Source organism: Ornithodoros turicata, chromosome 1 (genome assembly GCF_037126465.1).
Source record: "Ornithodoros turicata isolate Travis chromosome 1, ASM3712646v1, whole genome shotgun sequence".
Taxonomy (NCBI): Eukaryota; Metazoa; Arthropoda; class Arachnida; order Ixodida; family Argasidae; genus Ornithodoros; species Ornithodoros turicata.
In genome coordinates, this window is record NC_088201.1 from 130,293,401 (window position 1) to 130,318,324 (window position 24,924).

The 24,924-nt window shown below is 45.0% G+C and overlaps 1 protein-coding gene across 1 annotated transcript in view; it reads left to right on the plus strand.

The window, feature by feature from the left end:
* The window catches only part of LOC135385348 (uncharacterized), a 155,419-nt gene that overhangs the window by 26,313 nt on the left and 104,182 nt on the right, over positions 1 to 24,924 (plus strand). The window lies entirely within an intron of this gene.

The following is a 24,924-nucleotide window of genomic DNA, read 5'->3' on the forward strand; positions in this document are numbered from 1 at the left end:
AGGAGGAACAGCGTCAAAAGAAAGATTCTGGAGACGAGGCGGCTTGCAAAGCCCGTGCTCAGTTCAAGAGGTACCCACAAGACAAGGACGCAAGGCAACTCAAATGTTTCAACTGTGGTAAACCCGGACATTATGCACGAGATTGCTGGAGTCGTCAGACGGACACTAATGGAAAACAATTGCAGTCGCAACGACGCCGAGATGAACGGTTTCGAGGTGACAAGCCAAGAGAAGGAGCCAGATTTGCCAAGACATCGACTGGAAAGGACGACACTAAACAAGTCACCAAAGAATTCGCCTTCGGAGTAATTGAGAATGCGTGTCGTTCGGACGATTGGTGGATCGACTCCGGGGCCACTAGTCACATGACTGGTTGCATCGACATTCTAAGGGACTTCAAGGAAGAGAATCACCGACAGGTCACAGTAGCGAACGGGAAAAGCATTGATGCCGAAGGCTCAGGAACTGTTATTTTTCGTGTCAAAAACGACTACGTGGACAATACCCTCAAAGCTAAAGACGTCCTCTACGTTCCTGGCATCACGGATAATCTAATCTCGGTATCTAAACTTACCGACAGTGGGATGGAAGTGACCTTCAGCCATGACGACTGCACAGCGCGCAAAGGAGACGAATTTGTTTTCTCGGCTGCCAAAGTGAACGGAACGGAATTTATAAGCTAAACGCTGAAGTTCTACCAGCCAGTGAACGAGCTGACCACGCCAAAGTAGATAATGTAACGACGCTGTGGCATCGCCGAATGGGTCATCTGAATATTGATATGCTCGTTAAAATGTCCACTACAAACGCAGTTGCTGGATTACCGCCTTTGTCAAAAGTCACCCAAGTCTGCGAGGACTGCATCGCCGGCAAGCACTCTCGCCGGCCTTTTCAGGGAGCAGGAGAAATCTGTTCAGAAGAAGTACTTACACTGCTACACGTAGATTTGTGTGGACCCTTTCAAGTGGATTCCCTCGGAGGCAGCAAGTACATCATGGTTATCGTGGACGACCACAGCAGACGAGTAGCCGTAGACTTTTTGAAGCATAAAAGCGAGGCAGCTGAGGCACTACAGGACTATATAACTACAGCGGAAAGACAGTGTGGGCGGAGCGTCAAACGAATCCGCAGCGACAACGGCAGTGAATTCATCAATCATCGCCTGGCTCATTTTCTGAAACGAAAGGGGATATTTCACGAGAAGACCGCCCCTTTTTCGCCTGCTCAGAACGGCATCGCTGAGCGCGTGAACAGGACCCTTGTAGAGACTGCCAGGACTCTTCTTCACGAAGCGGGTCTTCCCCTCGTGTTTTGGGCAGAAGCAGTGAACACTGCGGCTTACATCAGAAACCGCTGCTCTAAGAGACTACTGGATGGGCATACCCCAGAACAGATATACTCCGGGAATTATCAGTCTGTCCGACATCTCAGAGTTTTCGGTTGTCTTGCGTATACGTGGATACCAGACAAACACAGGAAGAAGCTGGATCCGAAAAGCCGAGAGGTCATTTTCGTGGGATACTGCCATGATAGGAAGGCCTACCGTCTGTACGATCCCACGACGAAGGAATTTTTGGCAAGCCGCGACGTTAAATTCATTGAACAAAAGAAGGGATCGACACTGCTGGACAAAGACTCTTACAGCAATGGGGTCAGTGAGGACTTTCAGTACCCTATGCAGCGTCAGTTTCCTCATCACGCTCCAAGACTAGGCCAACACGAACCTACCGAGGTCGTAATCCCTCTTGGTACGAAACTGGATGGTACGGTTCAGGAAGCTGAGGGAGGCGGTGACACGCCAGAACCTGGAATCTCAGAGTCAACAGACACCAGTACCATCAGTAGTCCAGCAGACGGTCACGAGGATAACGAAAGTCTCGAAAGCCACCAAGAAGTGGAGCCACCACCCCAGGACATACCCGTGCGCCGGTCTACGCGAGCACGTCGGCCCGTCGAACGCCTGCAGGTAGACCCAAAGAAGGCGAGCTACTGTGAGATGGCAACCGAAGAACAGATGGACCCACACTCCTATGACGAAGCCATGACGTCACCGCAACGCGCGCAATGGATCGACGCGATGGACCAGGAACTAGCCTCTCTTCATCAGATGGAAACCTGGGTATTAGTACCGAGAACATCAGACATGAAGGTGGTGAAGTCCAAATGGGTTTATCGAATCAAGAGAGATGCAGCAGGGAAAATAGACAAATTTAAAGCCAGGCTGGTTGCAGTGGGAAGCTCACAAGTTCAAGGAGTGGATTATTTCGAAACATTCTTGCCCGTGGTAAAGCTAACCAGCTTCCGTACATTACTAGCATTAGGGCTCGAAGAAGGAATGATCATGCGCCAACTAGACGTCAAGACAGCCTACCTCCATGGGAAACTCGAAGAAACAGTTTTTATGGAGCCTCCTTTGGGGTGCCCAGGAACTGATGGAAAGGTTTGTCTACTCCAAAAGGCTTTATATGGTCTCAAGCAATCAGGGAGAATGTGGTACCTTACACTTGACAACGTCCTGAAAAAACAAGGTTACAGAAGGCTTGAAGCCTATCGATGCGTATACGTCCTGAGGAAAGGACCTGAGAAGGTTATCCTCAGCGTATATGTGGATGATATGCTCATGATGGCCACATCCGCGCGACTTCTAGACAAAGCGATGAAGAACCTGGGGAAGGAAGTGGAGCTCAAAGATTTAGGAGAGCCCACCTACATCTTGGGGATAGAAGTAAAACACGACAAACTCCGCAAGACGTTGACCATCAACCAAAGGAAATACGTCGACGAAATTTTGAAACGTTTTAACATGGAAGACAGCAAACCAGTAAAAACACCGATAGAGGTAGGACGAAGCGCAACGACCGAAGAAACGTCCGAGGACATCTCCGACCCCAACGTCCCATACAAAAGCCTCATAGGCAACCTGATGTATTTAGTTCCGGGTACTCGCCATGACATCGCCTTCGCAGCGAATTTCCTAAGTCAGTTTAACTCAAACTACACGCAACACCACTGGCGGATGGCAAAGAGAATACTCCGGTACCTGAAGGGGACGCGGAATGCTGGAATAACTTACACCGCCTGCAAAGAACCGTTAGTCGGGTTCAGCGACGCCAGCTGGAACGAGTACAACACTGGGAGGTCCAGAAGCGCCTATGTTTACACCCTGTCCAAAGGAGCGATCAGCTGGCGATCAGCGAAGCAACAACTTGTGGCGTTGTCGACATGCGAAGCCGAATACATTGCGCTCACGGAAGCCATGAAAGAAGGCAAATGGCTGAAAACACTTCTGACGGAGCTTGGGTTCGACCAGTACGGAACTGACACGTTGGAACTGCGGTGCGACAACCAGTCTGCCATGAAGATCGCAGAGAACCCCATGCACCACCAACGAACCAAACATTTTGACCTCAAGCTTCTTTTTGCAAGGAATTAAGTGGAGAACAAGAATTTTAGACTGTCCTTCCTGCGCACCGATGATATGATTGCGGACTCACTTACGAAGGCCGTACCAGGCCCCAAAATCATGGTGTGCAATGAAGGTTTCGGTCTCAGAGACTCTCGTTGAACAACCATCTTCAACCTGTTCAATTTCTTTCAAGTTTTGCTCGACGCAGGGGGGGGGGGGGCATGTTAGACTGCACCTTTCGCGTCATCGCAAACCTTTTCTTTTTACTCGCAATTCACCGCTTGCTTCTGCGTCGTTACTTTCGTTTTTCTGCCATGAAAATAAATGTCCGAGCAGCACGAGGCGAGCCGAAAGACGAAGCTCGCACTCTCATTCTTTCGCTGGACGAACCGGAGTACGGATGTCTGATCTCTGCTCTTAAAGCCCCACGCACCGAAGTAAGAGCCCTACAGGTGCTAGCTTCAGGCAAAACTCGATCCGCATCCGTGTAAATGGGGCATCGTCTTCATTCCGGTTTTCACTCGATTCGATGCGCTTCTCTCGCATTCGTGTAAAGCATGACGTTCGTCGAAGAGGCTGTTCTTCAGGCTCGGTAACCTGAAGAAGCACATCCTCTTGCACGAAAATCTCGTTTCTAATAAACCTTAGTTGCACCTAACGGTTTAATATTACGTTGCTGAATTGGGCTCCTAGACAGTGTTATTTCTTTAGTATTAGTAGCACAGGATGTGAGAGTGAATTCGTGTCCAGTCAAATGAGGCTCCTAGACAATTCAACGGAAAGCGGGTGGCAGCGTGGTCGAATTGGTCAAAGCGCTCGACCGGTAATTGAGATATGCGTGGTTCAAATCACACCGCTGGCTGGCTGTTTCGCCGACGGCCATATTTCTCGTGTCTCTTGTATTGTTTTTCTGTTCGTTTTCTCTTTGGACGTGTCTAAAACAATTGCGGCGATGTTAGGCATGAGCAGCGAAAGCATTGGGTTTGTGATTCATGAAGGCGTGTCCAAAAGTTATCAGGAAAGTTTGGTGCCAAAATGTTTGATTGCCGATTAGAAACAACGCCAAATGCATGTCTCCAAGTGTATCTTACGAAATTTTGAGTCATCTCCATAACGCTTTTCCTGGCGATGAAACTCCCCATGTGTCATCTTAAACTAAAATTGTTGTTTCATGAGCGACTAGTTACAGTTGAGATATGGTTTCGTCCCTAGTATCCTGAGATGAAAGAGCAGTCCAGGCTTTTTGAACTCTCGAAAGAGTCCATAACCATTAACAAAGCATCGTAAACACTGTTTACGTCATCATAACACTGTTCCGTATGTGACCATAGCCTTCGTTCCTCTGACAAAATTTTTTTACGTGTTTTATTACGTGTCTATGTGACAAACTAAGGATGCTCTTCAGGTTGAGATTTTGGATGTGGCGTCCACTTATATTCAAATACAATTCCTGCCTCCAAGCCAATCTGCAGCTACTGTTTGTTTTAAGTGGTAACCGTCTTTCGACAGTGCAAACGATGAGATGCAAAAATAGTGAGTTGTACATGGTGCCGATTCTTCGGGAATCGTAAGCGCCACACCATATCGCTGTCATCCAACCAAGGCGCGGCTCGCTGACTAAGACGTTGGTAATTTCTACGAACCAACGGGCTCCATAAGCGTGAAGGTAAGCCCATTTCCGACGACCCCTCGTGATATCACTATGGAGTCACCTACCATGCAGTCACGTAACTTTCTACAAATGCGAAAACTCATGGGGAAACGTAGCCGATACATACAACTACCACCTAGCTCACAACACAGCACCTAAAGGCTTCACCCTCAAAACAGTTCCTGCATTAGGAAAACTGACACCTGAACTAGAGCTCGAGTCGACATCAACCCTTAGCAACACAACCCGTACAGGTTTCTAGAAATATTAAAGCAACAATGCCACGCGCAACTATAGCTACGATCCAGCGCCACATAAACAATATCAGTCGCACCGACGCGGAGGCAAGTACTCTCGAATTACACATTCAACAACTCAACCGCGAGCTAGCCAACAAGGAATACTCAAAACTCGGAAAAACTAATTCCAACAACGACACAAATACCGGACTCACTAACACAACACACGCAGAAGCCGAACCAATAACATCCAGCACCACAACCCCAACTTTCCGCAACACCGCTGAGCCACCCCATGAAAACGCTGACGCTAGCACCGTAATAGATATCACGCTCACCATCCAGCGACGAACTACAAGTCCTCTTTAGGGGGCTAAGATTCTGCATTACACTGAATTCTGTTAACGAATACGAAATCCACAAAGACATATCAGATTTTGCGAGACGACTACGCCTTAGGTAGTTCTTCGCTGACACAACGCAAGAAAACAACAACGACCTCCGACTACCATCAAACTGGACACGAAATCACGGCTGAGAACCCGCACTAGACCTGTACATGAAACAAGTAAGCAACGACATCCTTCGCGGAATTTCCCAAAGCTCGCGTGGTCGCAACCTCACTAAAACACAGCATGACATCATCAAAGCGCTAGCTGAGAGAGATGATATCATTATCAAGCCGGCAGATAAAGGGGGGAGTATCGTCATCTGGCCCACAGATAAATATAATTCTGAGGCTCACAGGCAACTCAGCAATACGCAACACTACCTCAAACTGGACCATGATCCAACAAAAGAGTGCACTGAGCTTATAACCCATATCATACTGGACCTCCACCAGAGAAAGCTCATCACACGTGATGACCTTAGATATCTCACCCCATCAAACACTGGCGCAGGTCGTTCCCATTTACTGCCCAAAATCCACGAGGTACACGCCAACGAGCTCTATACGGCTGACATCCCCGGCAGGCCAGTTTTATCGAACAACAACACACCAACAGAACGGGTCTCGAAATTCCTGGAGCACTATTTAAACCATATTCCGACTGCATTGCCATCCCGTGTACAAGACACACCACACCTCCTCAGAATAATCAGAGATATAAACAACACGCGTACATTTGGTAGGGACACAATACTCGCCACGCTAGATGTGACATCACTGTATACTAATATCCCACACTATCACAGCCCTCTGCAATACCCTTTCTAGAACAAACACCACAAACGACACGGAAACCATCCTCGCTCTAATGGACTTGGTCCTTAAACTAAACTAGTTCGAGTTCAATGGGCAATACTACCTACAAGTACAAGGTACAAGTATGGGCACACCAGTTGCACCCAAGTACGCGAATATCTTCATGGGGTTCCTGGAGAACAAACTTCTTAGCGTACTCGCATTAAAACCCACTATGTACCTTGATATGTACCATCTATGATATATTCATAATATGGGAACACAGAGAACATGAATTTGAAAAAATTGTAAATCTACTGAACACCGCGCATAGCACCATGAAGTTCACATCGCAACACTCAATTCACTCAATCAACTTTCTCGACACCACAATATCACTAGACAACGGCAACCCCACCACAACCCTGTACAAAAAGCCAACTGACAAACAACAATACCTTCACTTCAAAGGCCACCACCCGCGTCGCTGTAAGGTTGGAATTCCTAATGGGCAGAGTGTAAGACTGCGCAGAATTTGTTCAGACGACACAGATTATGCAGAGAAGCTTGACGAACTCTGCAGCACACTTGCCCAAAGGGACTATCCAGACTCCCTCCTAACCCAATTTCGTCGCAAGGCACTCACACTTGATCGAAACGAGGCTCTGGAACATCGAAAAAATCCTGACGCGTGCCAAATAAGCTTCGTCACAAGATATTCCAACGCACTTCCAAACATCAAAGCCATTCTACAGAAGCACGAGCCCCTTCTCCAAAGCAGTGACCGGCATAGCAGTATATTCACTCATACAGGTGGCATACCAACGCGCAAAAAATCTAGCAGGCTCCTTGGTCAATGCCAAACTCAGAAAAACGAACACACAGTACACTGGAACACGCCCCTGCAACCTCCCGCGCTGCAAAACATGCAACATGCAAACATGCAAGCAGTGCGAGCAATTACGCCGACCCCGTTAACCACGCATTCACATGCACAAACTCCAAAGTTTTTGTGTTGCATTGAATACGGCAACTGCTCTATGCAATACATTGGTGAAACCGGCCAACAAATGAACAACCGCCTTACCGGACAGAGAACCGACATGTCCACCAAACTCCCCAAAGCAGTCGCCGAACACTTTAACGTTCCTAGTCACAACTTTATCAACATTAAACTGTATATTCTAGAAACCGGGTTCAGATCCCCACGTGACAGACGTGATAGGGAGTCTTATCTCATATACAAGTTCAACGCTCTTCACTCGTTCGGTACCAACAAATCACAAGGCACCCTAGAAACACTTCAAAATTATAATATGCTCATCCTTTCCCCTTCTATCCCCTTTATCATCTGTTGTGTTCTGCATGGCCACTGCTTTTTTCTTTCTTTGTTGCATGCTATTTACATTGCATGCTATTACAAATATATATCCTTAAAAAAAAAAAAGAATGCTTTGCTCACTCTGGAATTTTCCCCACGTAACCACTAACCTCCTTATCTTTCGGAATGCTTGCCAATAAACCTCTACCCGACAAACGTCATCATGACGTTGGTAGACAGACCGAAACCGAAACAGATCGGAAAGCGAGAGCTGGGTTCCACAAATTGGCAATTGTTCGCTGCCTGCTATTGATCGCTGCTATGGCATACCCCGCGGAGCACTCCAATGTTTTGCATTTTCGCATCTTAGGTATTGGATCATAGAAAAATGCCGCGGTTTCGATTTTCGTGTGTGTGTGGTTTGGACACCACAAGATCGCGGTTTACAACATCGAGATTTAAACTACCAGCCTAGTCCACCCACTAGGAAGATTAATATGAAAGTTCTTTAACGCGTACACTAGTTACTGATGTCGCACCACCTTTAGTTAGGCCGCATAATCAGCACATATATTCACCGAGTTTTCAGGAAGAAAATCAAATCAGGAATTTAACGAATCTTTGGTCAATCTTAGGTGACACACGGTGTATACGTGTATACGAATGCAAGTAAAAATTACTATAATCCGGGGCTTTACTTTGCGAGACAGATCGACAGTGAAAAAGCGTTCTGGATTGCTATGATTCCGCCAAATTGCTCTATTCTCCGAAATTTTGCAACGAAAGAGACAATACGTTTTACGGCGGGCTTCGTTGGCGCTTCTGAGGCTGTCTCAGAGATCTGACGTTCCCGGCATAAATAAGAATAATACGATAATTTCACGTGTATTAGCCGCGGGTGATGCGCGATTTATTTTCTCACGCGCGCTCTTGTCTGCCCGGGCTTATCTGCCCGAAAAGTTTTAAGACGTCTTAAAAGCGGGTCCCGCGGCTTATCTACGGTGCGGCTCCTACGTGCGAAATTACGGTGAGAGTGTGTACTTGTTTATCGTCGAGAGCACGAAGTCGTATCAAATCTTGTGTTGAGAAAAAATGTTGCAACAGTGGTCCTTCAATTCCGCACAGAAAGAGGCTCAAAATGGACGAGGCAGCGCTGGTGGATGACGTGACACAGTGCATGAGGCCGCACAAAATTGCATGACGTTGCACGGGTGATGAGTTGGCAAAGTGTTGAAGTGGCAACGAGCGATCTTATAACCGATCGTTGATGGAAAGGCAAAATATTCACTCACACCTGACATAAGAAATAATAATATAACTGTAGATCCTTAAGTCGAGAGACAACTGTGATCATAACGACGCCACTTGTAACCAAATGGCGGCCGCCCTTGGACGGAATCGAACGCGAAGCCTGGGCAAGAAATGAAAACATAAATAAAATAAGTGAATAAACGGCACGTTGCAGTGGAAATCCGAGATTTCCTAAATCAGGATTTATATCCTCGTTAGTGTCATTCGTATCTGATTTGCATTTCATTTTCGAGTATTTATCCAGCGGGATTTGGGTCTGGATGAAATAGCGTTTTCGGGAAAGTTTTGGCTCTGAAATGAAGTCAGTTTTACCCGACGTTTCTTGATTATGATTGAATTCAGCTTTTAATTGGATAAGTCATGTCATCTCTTATCCGGAATTCAGTTATCCACATTTACGTCACCGGCAACGAACTTGCCACCGTTGGTCTTTGATACGGTAATGAGGAATTCGTTATCTGCAGGTCCTGAAACGATCTGCTGGAAGCAATCTTGCAGAAGCGGTGATTCGCCTATCCGGAAAAGCGTCAATGTCCTCTGTTCTTGGCATTTTCTGGCGATTGCATTGTTCAGGAGGAAGGTGTCCGTTTGCATTCCGCGACAAAAGTCGCCCGCTCCCAGCTGGGAGTGGGCGACTTGGGCGACCCAAGCACCACAATGTACTGAAAGTCGAGTGCAAAAGGGGTGGACGGTATGTGTCTTATCAATGTTCTTTAGTTTCACGAGTCTGTTCAAGGCCTTCCACCTGCCCGTCCACCCCTATTGCAGTCGACTTTCAGTACCTTTTGCTGCTTGGGAGAGCATTCTATTCCTTTTGCGCCCGCCCCGGGTGCCCACTGTAAATATCAGTTACAATGGGTATGTCAATGTTCCATATGTGACTGACTTATCTTTAAGGGACGGCGCATTATAGCAGCTTTTTCCTGAGCCTACTACCAACTCCTTGGTAAAATAAACTATTATTATTATTATTATTATTGTTATTATTTGGCGGAGAATCTCTTTCTTTTCACGTCCACATGCAAAAGCTGGAAACGATAACGGACCTTCTGGCAATACATTTGATATATCTGGCTTAAACACACATTTTTGTCACATTCACATTGAATGTTTAACGAATGTTTTATTAGATTGATGAAAATTATTTTAAATCCGAGACTGGTATGTAATTGATTGGTAGCGTTCCGAGGATTGTATTTGAATCCGATTTTGATCGTCAGACAAATGGTACATCCCGTCATCGTTGTGCCTCATCCATCATGTTCAATGTGTCGCGTCGATGCAGTACATTTGATAGATTTTCACATGAGCATTATGACCGTGAACACAAAGTGGAGGGTAAATGACCTCGTGCACGACAAGTGGAATGGCTTGCTTATAGACCAGAGCTACAACAACCAAAGCCTCTATACGCGAAAGTGTAGAGAGGAGGCTTTCCAATAACAGCAGGGACAGACACCAGAGAGCGTTCTTATTCACGTTGTCCGTAGTGCGCCGCAACAACTCATGTGATGTACCATCCACTCGGTGTTCCCTGTTACGTTTGCACCCGGATGTTTCAAATTATTCACGCACAGTGCCCTTTTGCTGTAACTTTGAGATGCCGGGATGTGGTGCTCTGCCATCCTCAAGCCGCTGTTGTTAGGCACGAACGAAATCAAATTGGGACCAGAGTACTCAATACTTGAAAAACTGCTATATAACGTCTATTTAATAAATGTGCATGACGCTTCAGCGTGACTTCCGGGCAGTCAATTGAATATTGAGTACGTGAATAAGTCAAACTGCAGGCCAACAAGTGAAGAATTCCCTTATGAAAAATGATTTTTCCTTTCTACAGACTGCTTATGTACTCTTTATTCCCTACATTGACAGTCTGTTCACTTTGACTTCTTGTTGATCAAGTCAACAGGGATTTCTCTTGACTATGTGTGCACTACTTGTGATATGTATTATATGCACTTTCTGTTGCGGAACTTCCGTTGAGAGCATGTACAAAACTTGTGAACTACAGTTATATGTACTTTCAGTAGACGGATTATACAGGAGGTCCTGTTGAAATTCTCTTGACTTCTTGTGCGATTATTAAGCAAATCTAGGGTTCGCCCTTGCTGTTGTTCTTCGTTCAAAGTCAACAGATCAGTGCCAACAGAAACAGGATATTTTCTTTAGACTTTTTGTTAGCGCTGACATCATATATTTACTTTCTGTTGAATTAGAGCACGTGAGTTTCTATAGACCACTCACAACAGAGAGGCAGTATGTTCTTCTATTGAATTTACACATATTTTTTGCATATTCCCTTGCAAAAATGGCTGTTTTTTTTGTTTACAGTCAACAGACCAGAGTCAACAGAAAGAGCATATTTTCTTGAGACTTTTTATAAACTTTGTGCTGGCATCATGTGTTGACTTCTGGCGTTTAAGTTTCTGCAGTCCACTCACAACAGGAAGACAGCATGTTTTTCTTTTGAACCTAGCATACTTTTTGCAGAGGGAACAACATGAAACGCATGAGAAAATTTAACGTGTTTGGTTCACTGTTGCATAAGCATAGTTTACTCTCAAGAGAACAAAACCACTTCGTGCCACGAGTGCATTTCAAAAACGAGATCCTAGCTGCACACTCCCCTTATGAAAATGAAGTTTTTTTTTTCATATCCTTTGGCCTCTTTTTCATTTGTTCCCACTTTGATTTCCTGGATGTACTGTAAAACAAAACGGCTATAGACGCCCTTTGCATTTCTTTTTTTTTCAAAATTGCATTTATTTTTTGCATTCATTTTCAAATAGGTTGACAACAAACATATTTCGATTTTGCTTTTTCTTCATTTTCGAAAGACAGCATGAAATAGAAAATCAAAAGAGGTGCCTTGTTATGTGAAAACCTGTTATGTCAAACTAGAGAACATCAATAGACAAAATACGAGGTAGGGTACCGCCTGCATATAAACTGTACATACAGATCTCCATTCAACAGGTGTAATCCTATTCGTCGACTTTCCTTTGGCTATTTGGCACGAACTTTTTATAAACATCTGTTCGAAAGCAAATGAATAGAATATTTGTCTTTTGTCTCTCCATAGAATTTACTCTGCCTTGCTGAAAACTGCTATGGAAATTAATTTGAAGTGTATCAATATAGCCTATCAATTTCCTGTTGACAAAAGCTAGATTTTCTATGAAAGATGAAAGATGGAAGTCACTGAAAAGGTTAGCCAGCTGTAGGGATCGAACCCACATCTTCTGGATTACCGGTCCAGGGCTCTACCACTTGAGCTAAGCTAACACGCCTCTCCAGCGACTTTCGGGGTGCGTCATCTGAAGGGACGACAAACCAGCCACTCACTCTCACTCACCCTCCTTTCACTCTTACATTTTTTGCTCACTCATACACACGTTCATACGACGGAAATCGACGCAAGCCTTTCCTTTGGCTATTTGGCACGAACTTTCTATAAACATCTGTTCGAAAGCAAATGAATAGAATATTTGTCTTTTGTCTCTCCATAGAATTTACTCTGCCTTGCTGAAAACTGCTATGGAAATTAATTTGAGGTGTATCAATATAGCCTATCAATTTCCTGTTGACAAAAGCTAGATTTTCTATGAAAGATGAAAGTCACTGAAAAGGTTAGCCAGCTGTAGGGGTCGAACCCACATCTTCTGGATTACCGGTCCAGGGCTCTACCAATTGAGCTGAGCTAACACGCCTCTCCAGCGGCTTTCGGGGTGCGTCATCTGAAGGGACGACAAACCAGCCACTCACTCTCACTCACCCTCCTTTCACTCTTACATTTTTTGCTCACTCATACACACATTCATACGACGGAAATCGACGCAAGCGGCACCTGTCATCTTTCATCGTTGATTTCCTAGGCAATTTGAGGCTTTGTTTGTATCTGTCCCTTCCATGTTGTTCCAGCCTCAGAACATCAGTTTCTCTCTAGATTTTCTATTGCCGCAGCTGTTCACATATTAATGGCGATGTTGAAACTTGGCCACCGCGTACGCGGTGGTCAATTGTCAACATTGCTGGTACGTACCTCTTGTACAAGAGCAATTTAAGTACGTACCTATGTACGTACCTCTTATGTACGTACCATTATGTACGTACCTCTTGTACAAGAGGTAGTACCTCTTGGAATTCTGTTGAGTTCCTGTTGTGTGAAAGTGTATTTATGGATTATGTAACCTGTGTTGAAAAGTGGCCATACTTGGCACACGTGTAGGGATGGATCATAAAGGATTATCCTCAGCGCCTTTCGCGATAGCCTAATTTATCAGTGCTTGCAGGATGTCCTCCTCTGACGACTTAGCATGGAGAAAGACATTGTATCGTGTACTCATCTTCCTAAATTTCCCTTTCCGTTTAGCCTGCCTGTTATCCGTATCTTCCTATTTCTGCCCTTTAGTCGACAACTGAGACAAGTTCTAAAACACTGCCATATTGCTATCGCACTGAAGTGCAGCATCCCATCGTACACTCAAAAAACAAACATGGAGAAAGACACACTTCTTAAGGAAAACAGTACTACAGCTTGTCTGGCGAGCTTCCGTAAATTCGAGCCACCTGCTTACCTCCGAGTCAAAATGAAGGGTGAGATATCTCAGCTTAATTCAATTACGCATACATACAACGCTGATGTGGGGAATTCGTGAATTATCAGCTCACCATCAAGATAGCGTCTGTGTTTCTGACTGCAAACTTGCACATCAACGCGTTATTTGCCATCCAGGTTCGCACTGATGCAAATGGCCATCTCACAGCCCAATAACAACAACAACAAAAAAACTGCTACAGCAACAGCTTTATTTGATAATAATGATTGTGTTAGAAACATAGATGTTATCTTGATGGTAAGTTAATACTCCAGGCAATTTCTAACTTCAGTGTTGGTTGCATGGGTAATCCAATTAATCTGAGACGCCTCACTCTTCATTCTGACTCAGAGGTAAGCAGGACTCTCGAATTAGTGGAAGCTCACAAGACAAGCATTTTAGCGTATAGTATTTGTATCGCTTAGGAAGGGAATACCAGTGCTGCATAGTACCTTTCTAGCTCCACTTGCTACGTGTTCAGAGGTGGATGTCCTGAAAGCATTGGCAAATTAGGCTATTACGAATGACACTTAGGACTGTCCTCGATTATCCTACACGTGTGTGAATGATAGCCAGAATGCCAAGGATGTGCTCCTTAATTTGTTTATTTGTCCCATACTCCTGCTCTCATTTGTTTCCAAACTTCGCAAAATGTCCCAAACAGCTAACACTGCAATTTCCATAAAACATGCCTGCATTGTCTATAGTAAGTCAACAGAAGGGCTACAGCAGATATGTACACTGGAACCGCTTGACTTATGCAAAACGTATATGTAAACTCAATACAAAAAAAAAAACATTGCCTTTCTGTTGTGAGTGGTCTACAGAAAGTTAAAAGCCATAAGTCAATAGAAAGTAAGTACATAATGTTAACACAAAATTAACAAAAAGTCTGCAGAAAATCCGTTGTTTCATTTGAATGTATTATGCAAAGAGTCTGTGTAGATTCAATAGAAAAATATATTTGATTTCTGTTGGGAGTCGTCTACAGAATGTAACCGGCCATAAATCAACAGAAAGAAAAGGTATCATGTCAGCCAAAATTTAACAATGAGTCTCAAGAAAATATGTAATTTCTGTTGACTTTGGTCTGTTTACTGGAAACAAAAGCTCAACAACCATTTTCATAAGGGTTATGTAAAATGAAACCCCGAGGCAGAGGAGCACACAAGCAAACACAAGGAATTATTGGGGACCACTGAGCCTTTTATTCGAAGACAGAGATACGTTTTCTGCTGCTCTACGAACAAAAGAGACAGGGGAGGGACGATAACGAAAGCTGGAAGGTCAGTTCGCTGTCCACTGGCGATGTGAGCAACAACTAAAGGCAGTTTGAGCGGGGGATGTGTAGTCATTCTTTGAGCTTCAAAATAAAATTTAAAAAAAAGAGCAGAAGAAAGTATGTTACGCCCGTAGCCACCCAGTGCGTAGCCATATGTCATTCTCACGTGAAAGGGTAGGCGCTACATATAAAGATTCGTGGAAAAGAAGCTCAAGCGTGATGCAAAACACGTCCGACGTCAACGCGAAATGGACGAACGGCTGACCAAAGTTAGAAACCAACACTTCACTTGAACTCTTGAACGAAAAGTAACGGAAAACTGTGTTGATACATATTAGACTTCGTGACCACCAACTATTTGTGATGTAGCTTGCACTAACTGCTTGATGGACGTCGTCCTCTGTCAGACCCTTTTCTCGGGAGTACAGGAAAAATGTCACCGGAAGAAATGTCGCCGGAAAAAATGTCAACGTTACCAGTCCCTCAGCTAGAATTACAGCGCAGAACAGTGCACCGACTTTGATTTCGTCATTCCAAATAAAGTATTTAAAATTGCACTACATACCTACAGCTGCGGGTGGAATGGAGTAAGTTGCAAGAGTGAATAAAGGATACTATTCTCAATAGGCACAAAGCAACGGTGAAGCGAGTGCAAGGAAATGCGGCCCTTATGCCTGCTTGTTTTTGCTCGCTTTTTTTTTGCGCAATTTATATTTATTCCAGTATTCCCTGATCCGCCTGTGTTCGGCTGACGTTAAAACCGTATTTTCCGTCCAATGCCGCGAATAAATTGTTCCAGGCTCTTCTCTACCGATCTGTATACTGCACGCAAATATTGCAAAGCCACTTTTGTAGCCACAGTTAGTTAAGTGCAAAAGACACGGATGGAAAGAATTCGACACGGACAGGCACTAACTTCCAACTAATTTTTAATAAGCGAAAACATTGCTTATAAATGTTTTGAAACACGCGCCCAAAAGCACATCTAATCTTAATAAAAATGAGTTGGAAGTTAGTGCTTGTCCGTGTCCAATTACTTCTGTCCCCGCCTTTTGCACTTATAACTACGGCTGATTGGTACCAACACGCCGAAACCATTTCATTACTCGCATTTATAGATTCACTGTCGTCAGTTTTGCACGCTTATTCGGCGGTATTCCTATTGCTTTTTGCCGAATTACGGTTGACACGGCTGCGCAGTCCTGGCGCACAGCATGAATGAGCCTGTGCACTAGGGATGGCTATGGCCGACAAGGCTTCCAAAGCGTCTGTTCCAAGCCTCGGAATAGTCGTTCGTCCGATGCCCGTTTGTGATGGTTGCGTCATGTACATTCCAGACTTCTGGTGGAAATGGAGGCGCATCCTTTCTGAGTGCAAAATTTCCATTTCTGCGATTTACGCCCCTGAAAGGTCCCGAAACATATTTTTTCTCGATGTAGCTCACCAGATCGTTGGCACCTTGTGGCCCAACGGATTTCAAGAAGTGTAGCCCATCCTCCACTTCTCCAACCGGGAGTAATGCCAGTCCATCATGCATTCCTACAACAAGACAAAATTCTTCTCTGTATCTCGACACCAGGCCCATGCAGTTCCTGCACCTTCCTCCATGTAAACTGCGTCATATGGAAGAAACAGCCCTGAGTTCTCACATCCGAGGACTTCCTTCACCACGTTCATTGAAGCTCTTTCAACGACCATTTCGGGGTCTGCAGTGACACCAAGGGAAGTTCACTTCGATGCCACTATTCCGAGTAATTCCTCATAGCACTCTTGGGTCTTCATTTCCATAAGCGCATGCACGCCGTGTACCGCAACTTCTCCAAGTGGGACCAGAATGACGTACAGTTGATTGAAGTTCTTCGGAGCGACCTCCAAATTTCCATCCATGAACCAGATGTCCCTGTCGCTGAGAAGACGGAGACATTCATCAGTTCCGAAGACGAGCAACCGCGTCTCAGTCGTTGGTCCGTTGTCAGCAAATAGAAAACACTCGGGTTGAGGGCCACTTTTTATTTTCCATTGGACTTCAATAACTAGGTCCCTCAGGTTACCTGGATCTGGCGGGTACTTTGAAGTGCGTTGCTGGTGGATGGAGGGCTTCATATTGTCCTCAGCACTCATTCGTACCTTTTCATCCAGACTGATGTCTTGTAGAACCCGTCGCACGACACTTGAGGGATTCTCATTTGAGACAGCCGCAATTTCTTTCATTTTGTTGCTTGCTCTTGTAACACTTACAGCAGCTCCGTCTGACTAATGAGTGTGCACCACGCTAACACCATATGTCCCGCAGTTTTCAATGACTGCTCCCTTACATTCGCCACGCTTGACACATCGCCACCGTGCTCCAGCTTTGAGGAACTTCTGCTTGGTGTTAATGAAGCCGCCAAGTAAGAGTTTCTTTGTTCCTTTATTAGATGACAGACATTCAATTCTGAAAAATAAAGAACACTTGTGGGAGTATCACCATGTAAATGCGGCAGCAAATGAATCCTTAGACGGTAATTCTGAACAGGCTTACCTTAAGCTTACTCCTTGGAACACGTTGACCCTTACTTGCCAGCACAGAATAAGCAATGACAGGATGATCAATAAATATGCGGCAACAAACCGCGGCCGTAGCCACAACACCCCGACATTTTTTTTTTTTTTTTTTTTTTTGAGGGGGAGGGGAGCTTTGAGTAGCCTCTCCACAGGGGACATTTCTTCCGGAGACCTTCAGCTTATTGCTAAGAATACGTTGATCGTCATTTCTCATAACAGAATAAGCAACAACAATGACAGGATGCCCAGTAAACGCGCTGCAACAAACTGCGGCCTAAATACCAGGCGATCGTAACCTCAACTTTCTTATTTTTTATTATTTTTTGGGGGGGCTCCCGGTATCCTCTCCACAGGGGACATTTTTTCCGACTCCCCCTTTTCCCCTGTATGAGGCAGGTGGACTGGTGAAGCATGACGAAAAATTGAAAAGTCGTGACGAAGGAACACAGGCTGGTGCACAAGCACAATATGTTTGCGATCCTCTGTGTGTTCTTTCGCCTCAGAGTTTAAATTCTTCGTCATCTTTGGGGAAATACCGGAACGTATTTTTTTACTCATCTTAGAAGGGTGTACACGCAAGCCAGAACAATTTGCCGCCAATGCAGCTAAGCAGACGGATCTGTAAGGCACAATAAACCAACATGTAGATGCACAGAAATAACCGACACGTGCACGCATAACATTGCCCGTGCACTAAAACACCCGTTTCCACTCAACAGATATCAATACCATCCTGAACGACCAAAAAGCCAGTGAGGATACACTGCACAAGGCCCGCTAGACGCCAAATAATAATAATAATAATAATAAAACATTTCATCCGGAAGCCCCAATACCTACTCGGTAACCAGCAACGAACCGTCACTGGGAAGTGCACGCACAACGTAGCGCCCAAATGCCCGTTTCCACTCAACAAATATCCAACGGACCATGACAAGAAGAGAAAGGCCAAGAAAGTGCGCATACACAAAAAGAAAGAGAGAGAGAGAGACAGAACGAGAGATAAACCCGGCCAGGATACACGACAAAAAGAAAATTCTCAGCCGTCAAGTCAGAAAACAACCCCCACTAAGTTGGCAACACTGGCCACGGGTCACAAACAGACACACAACCTACTTCTCAGGTAGCGAATTCCTCGTTCACAGTTCTAGCCCTGGCTAGCCCCAAGCGCGATGAGCGCTCTATTTTACGCGGCGGACGTAAAACAGTCGGCTGTCCACCAATCAGGGACGGTGGATTTTAAAAGATTTATTTCGAAGCGTTTATTCTTCAAATTGGAATTGTATTTCGACTGCGTGGATTTTCTCATTGTTTATATTAAAGAGTTTTTTGAAAGTTCGACCTTTAAGAGATTTATTTTCGAACGTTCCATTTCTACATTATTTATTTCGGCGTCATCCCCCTACATCGTCGCCCGCTCCCACCATTCTGCGTCTACCGGTATGTCCTCACGTGCATTGACCCTCTGGCCTGAAGTGGCAGCCATGGCTGACACCACTGCAGACTCCGATTCCTCTACCTTCCCTGCGACCTGGGCCACCCATTTGGGAGTGCAACTGAAATCATTACCGACCGCGGAAGCCAATTTGAGTCCTCCATGTTTTCAGAACTTTCACCCGTTTCCACCCGTTTCCACAGACACCGTATTTCATCGCTAGCGGCGTGTTTGAGAGATTCCAGCGCCTCCTCAAGTCCACCGTCAGGGCATAACAGGACCCTGCCCACTGATTCGTCCATCTTCCGCTTTTCCTCCTCGGCGTTCGCTGTGACATTAAAGGGAACATGAAACGATTTTCCCGAGTTCCGGGTACTGTGCAGGAAACAATTCTCACGATCCCTCGCTATCGTACACACATAGACTTTTAACCGTATTCAGTTCAACGGGGGCGCAGTTACCAGGCAAAAATAGCGGGGTGTGACCCCCGGATACATGCCTGCGAAGCGGGCTTACGTCATCGCTGGGAACAACGAGGAGGACACACCCTGCGGGACCACATGGGTGCATGGTTTCGGTTTGCACAAAAACGACATCGAATACTTGCTGTCGAAATCAGCTGAAATATAGCGAAAGGCAAATTGTTAGCGACGTAAGAAGAGGTTTTGCGATACACACAGAGTCTAGGAACAGTTCGGTACGCAGCAGTTCGTAGAAGGTCGCCGACAGAGACATTTTCTGACGAAGCTGAACAATTTTCTGAAGAGGTGCTCCGGTAATCATGCTGAGAGTCAACGTCTATGTTCCATTTCTCCTAGGATTCTGTACCAAGGGTTAGATAAATTTTGTCTCCAGATGAAATTAAAACATATTTCATGGCGAAGTATACAAGACTGCTTGCAAATGCGTATGATGTTACGGCCAGTTCGCCTCGGAGGCGGGTCGTAACAGCTCCCTTCTACACCCCTGGTAAAATATAGAATATGTTCTCTATTTGAACCATTTTCAGCTTCATATTTCACAGCGTGAATGCTTCAGTACAGAGTAACTAATGAAAAATGACCATAGGCTTGTTAAATAACCTTTCATTGTCCCTTTAATGCCCATTTCAAGTGTTCCTCCGCAGACCAGTTCTACGGGTCCAGTCTCCGCGTACCCCGTCAGTTACTCGTCCCTCCTCATGAACCCTTCGCGTCCCCCCAGGAATTCTTCAACCGCTTCTAAGATATCCAGTCCCAGCTACGCCCCCTTCATAAAGTTAATATAGGAAGACTCTAGAGAACGTACTTGGCGCGCCGTCAATGGGATTCTCCTATCCCCGAGCGTGACCGCCCGGGCGCAGCCATCCGTTCGTCATGGACAGTGTTAGTGGACGAATTTCAGCCCCCTAACTATAGCGGAGCTGCTTCGTTTGTTGCCAACCCTGTGCAGTCACGTGGGATGACAAACGTGGGAACGAGGCGATGTAGGGAACGACGTCCACCGTAGGAAGCGGGACAATCCGTGTAATTGCGTTGGGTACGTACGAATCTTCGGGATACGTGCAGAATTGAGTAATGCCGTCAGAATCCCAAGGTAAACGTTGTCATATCAAACGTGAATCATATCTTATCTATGTGATTACCTGCCACACCGCCAACCCCTCGCTTTCCACCGACACAAATGAAGATGTTTACAAGGGCTCGGGATCTAATACGTTTTTCCGATTTTTGCTTAAAATGTTTGCGCTTAAACGTTTTATACGCCGTTTAGATTAAGGTGTAGTCTGGAAAACGTTTCCTTATGAAACGTTTAAACGTTTTGTTTAATGGGAAACGCCCAAACGTTTTGTTAATGTGAAACGTTTAAACGTTCTGTTAATGCGAAACGTGTCGTTAATGTGAAACATTTAAGCGTTTTGTTAAAATGAAGCGGTTGAATGTTATGTCAAGGTCGTTTAAACATCTTGTTAATACGAAACGCAACGCCTTTCGAAACGGATAGCTACTTAAGCAACTTCTAATCTTTATTGATGGGAAATATTGACGCGCCAGGCATTATGGGGACAGAGACAGAAGTTGTCCCCGTTATGCCTGGCGCTTCCATGGTTCCCATCAGTAATTACCAGCTACGCCAGTTTCTCACTATCTTATAAGTAGCTTATTACTTCAATGCGTATTTGGCTTTTAAGCAACCCCCCATTTGTGTTCATTTTCGTTGTACATTTCATAACGTGTCACATGTTTCACTATAGTTTTAAACAGGTCGAGCTCGTAATGGCGGTGATGACGTTTGAATCTTTCGGGTAGTTTATACTAAAAATTATATATTTACCTTCTTTACGCGAGTAGTATTGTGGTGAAAATACCAACGCGGAAGACTGTCACCTTGAGCGACTACTTTAGCCTGTAACATGTAACCTGCTCTTTCCTACCGGTTCCCACTATTGCACTCTAAAACCAGAACATTTGCCAATTAAGAACCAATCACTGTCCCGAATGATATCATTCTTGCGCCGGAGTGGGGAAAAAGGAATGAGTACGACTTTTGGCATGATGCGCTGACGCGAATTCCCAAAAAGAGCCGTACACCTCCCGTTATGAACAAGTTGTGATGCAAAAAAGGATAACACCCAGAATTGTAATTCTGCCGGACGATGCATGTCGATGAGATAAAGCTCCGTTTTTTAGAGTGTCAGCGATCCCAATGCCTTGAGTGCATCCGCGGAGCGGACTTCGGTGTACGCTGCGAACGGAATAAAATGCGCCCTGCGCTCTGACTGTTCTTTATTAACATAAGACGGTCAAAAATGAGCGGGACAAAGTAACATGCCACTTTAACGATACCCTGCACTGTCTTTCAAAGAAAGTAAGCTGTACTGTTTAGAGGAGAACACAAAAACGATTAAAAACGATTATGTAAAAGAAAACGATTAAACGTCTCCTGGGAAAACGTTTAAAGACGTATACGTGCTGTTGAAAGTATATCTAACAGAACACGTTTGAACGTCTTTTCAGAAAACGTTTAATCTGTGAAACGTGTTACAAAACGCGTTTCTTAAGAACACGTTTAAACGTTTAACATAGAGCTGGGCCATTCCACGCCAAGTGATCCAGAGGTGCTGCTGGAACCCCCCGGAATTTGGATGAGGATTTTTTTTTTGTGATTTCTTATGGGTCACAAAGCGACCAAACGAATGTCCCCAGATGAAAAAGTGCACAGTGTTGACGGGACTGGCGCTCGAAATTTGGCTATCTGTCGGAAACCACCAATGCTTTAATGACGTGCTGCGAACCAACCAGAGCGCGGATCGTGTCGGGAATGGTCTCATTTGAGAACTAAGAGTCCGTTTTGTCATACATTGCACATTTTAGTCGCCAAACCCGAAGCGATCGATCCGCGACTTACGACTGAAATTTGCGAATTTTTTCAAACTTCACGAATTTTTTTAGAAGGGTAAATAAACGAATACCTCCTTGGAAATTGTTTCGGGAATAGTATATGCGCCCATAAACAAACGCTGAAAAAATGAGCTCGAAATATTGAGCACCGGTTGCAGCAAAAAATCGCAAAGTTGGGAATTTTTACAAAAACTGCTGTTTTCAACGCGAAATTTCGTCAGGAGGAGGTCGGAGTAGAAACGTGGCGATGGTGCCATTCGATACGTCGTCTTGCCTGGTACAAATAAAAAAAAATCTCCAGGGTACTTTTCCGTAAAATCAAGTAATAATTTTTTTCCCGCATGAGCCATCGCGGAAAAGTACGCACGCGTTGTGAGACGAGTAGCGCGCTTAAATGAGAAGTTTTACACCAGAGGCTTGCTGCGTTGAGCTGTGTGTTTATTTACACCTTTTATCACGCATGTCACCTTAAATGCAACACTATTTACCTTGATAACACTTCTAACATCACGTCGACATATATTTCCCTCAGTCACAATGAGCGGTGGAGTAACGCTGCACGTTCAGTATGTACACTCCTCGATCCTTGAAATTTGCACTGCAGACGTGTTGAAACTAACACAAACTCAGCCGTCGAAGACACGAAAGATTGTCATTTTGCTTGAGTTTGATGTGATCTTGGCAGCAATATCGCACCGTGTGACGGGCTCGAAGGCGTGATAGGACCTTGTTCCACAGAGAGGGAGAGCGTTCTTGAAGCGGTCAGCCAGCATGGTTTCTTCATTTTCAACCTCTTCTTTTGGTACCCATATTGCACCATCGCACGGCAAAGGACCATGCGATGGTGTGGGAGGCGCACTGAAGCGACTAGCGGCAAAAGCCAGTTTGCAACGCCCCTACGATAGTCAAATACTAACACCGTACGACCTGTACAAGTGGGCTGAGGCTAATATGCAAAGCATCACAGCAATATGGGTACCAAAAGAAGAGGTTGAAAACGAAAAAAACATGCTGGCTGACCGCTTCAAGAACGGCCTCCCTCTCCGCAGAACAAGGTGTTATCACGCCTTCGAGCCCGTCACACGGTGCGATATTGCTGCCAAGATCACATCAAACTCAAGCAAAAGGACAATCTTTCGTGTCGTCGACGGCTGAGTTTGTGTTAGTTTCAACACGTCTGCAGTGCAAATTTCAAGGATCGAGGAGTGTACATACTGAACGTGCAGCGGTACTCCACCGCTCATTGTGACTGAGTGAAATATATGTCGACGTGATGTTAGAAGTGTTATCAAGGTAAATAGTGTTGCATTTAAGGTGGCATGCGTGATAAAAGGTGTAAATAAACATACAGCTCAACGCAGCAAGCCTCTGGTGTAAAACTTCTCATTTAAGCGCGCTACTCGCCTCACAACGCGTGCGTACTTTTCCGCGATGGCTCATGCGGGAAAAAAATTATTACTTGATTTTACGAAAAAGTACCCTGGAGATTTTTTTTAATTTGTACCAGGCAAGACGACGTATCGAATGGCACCATCGCCACGTTTCTACTCCGACCTCCTCCTGACGAAATTTCTCGTTGAAAACAGCAGTTTTTGTAAAAATTCCCAATTTTCCGATTTTTTGCTGCAACCGGTGCCCAATATTTCGAGCTGATTTTTTCAGGGTTCGTTTATGGGCGCATATACTATTTCCAAAAAAATTTCGAAGGAGGTATTCGTTTATTTACCCTTCTAAAAAATTCGTGAAGTTCGAAAAAATTCGCAAATTTCAGTCGTTAGTCGCGGATCGATCGCTTCGGGTTTGGCGACCAAAATGTGTAATGTATGACAAAACGGACTCTTAGTTCTCAAATGAGACCTTTCCCGACACGGTCCGCGCTTTGGTTGGTTCGCAGCACGTCATTAAAGCATTGGTAGTTTCCGACAAATAGCCAAATTTCGAGCGCCCGTCCCGTCAACACTGTGCACTTTTTCATCTGGGGACATTCGTTTCGTCGCTTTGTGACCCATAAGGAATCACCAAAAAAATCCTCATCGAAATCCCGGGGGGGGGGGGGGGGTCCAGCAGCACCTCTGGATCACTTGGCGTGGAATGGCCCAGCTCTAATATTTACCGCCTATGACGTATTGAAGTGGCGCTTGTATGCCTTTGCGAGCGAAATATATAAATCTTATCCATCGTAACGAATATAGGCATGTATTTCCGAAGGCAACAGTATTCCAAAGGTGAATGCACACAGCAAACCGCCATTTTCATGCCGCTCTGCGAATCAGGGATCCAAAAATGGCGAAAACGAAACCACCCGCCATTCCATACTCTGGTCTGTCAAGTTTCGTGATAACAAAGTGACGAACGAACGACAGCACACACGCAAGTGATGTAGTGGGAAAATATTCACTGCTTATTTGTTTAATACACATATTAATAATATACATATGAGGTATGCACATTGTACGCCTAATTCAGATATCAAGTGATGAATTATTAGGAAGACGAGTACGTCAAGTTTAGCAGAATGAAGCAGCCAACGGAAGGCAACGCCTTCCATGACCAACGGATGGCAGTTCC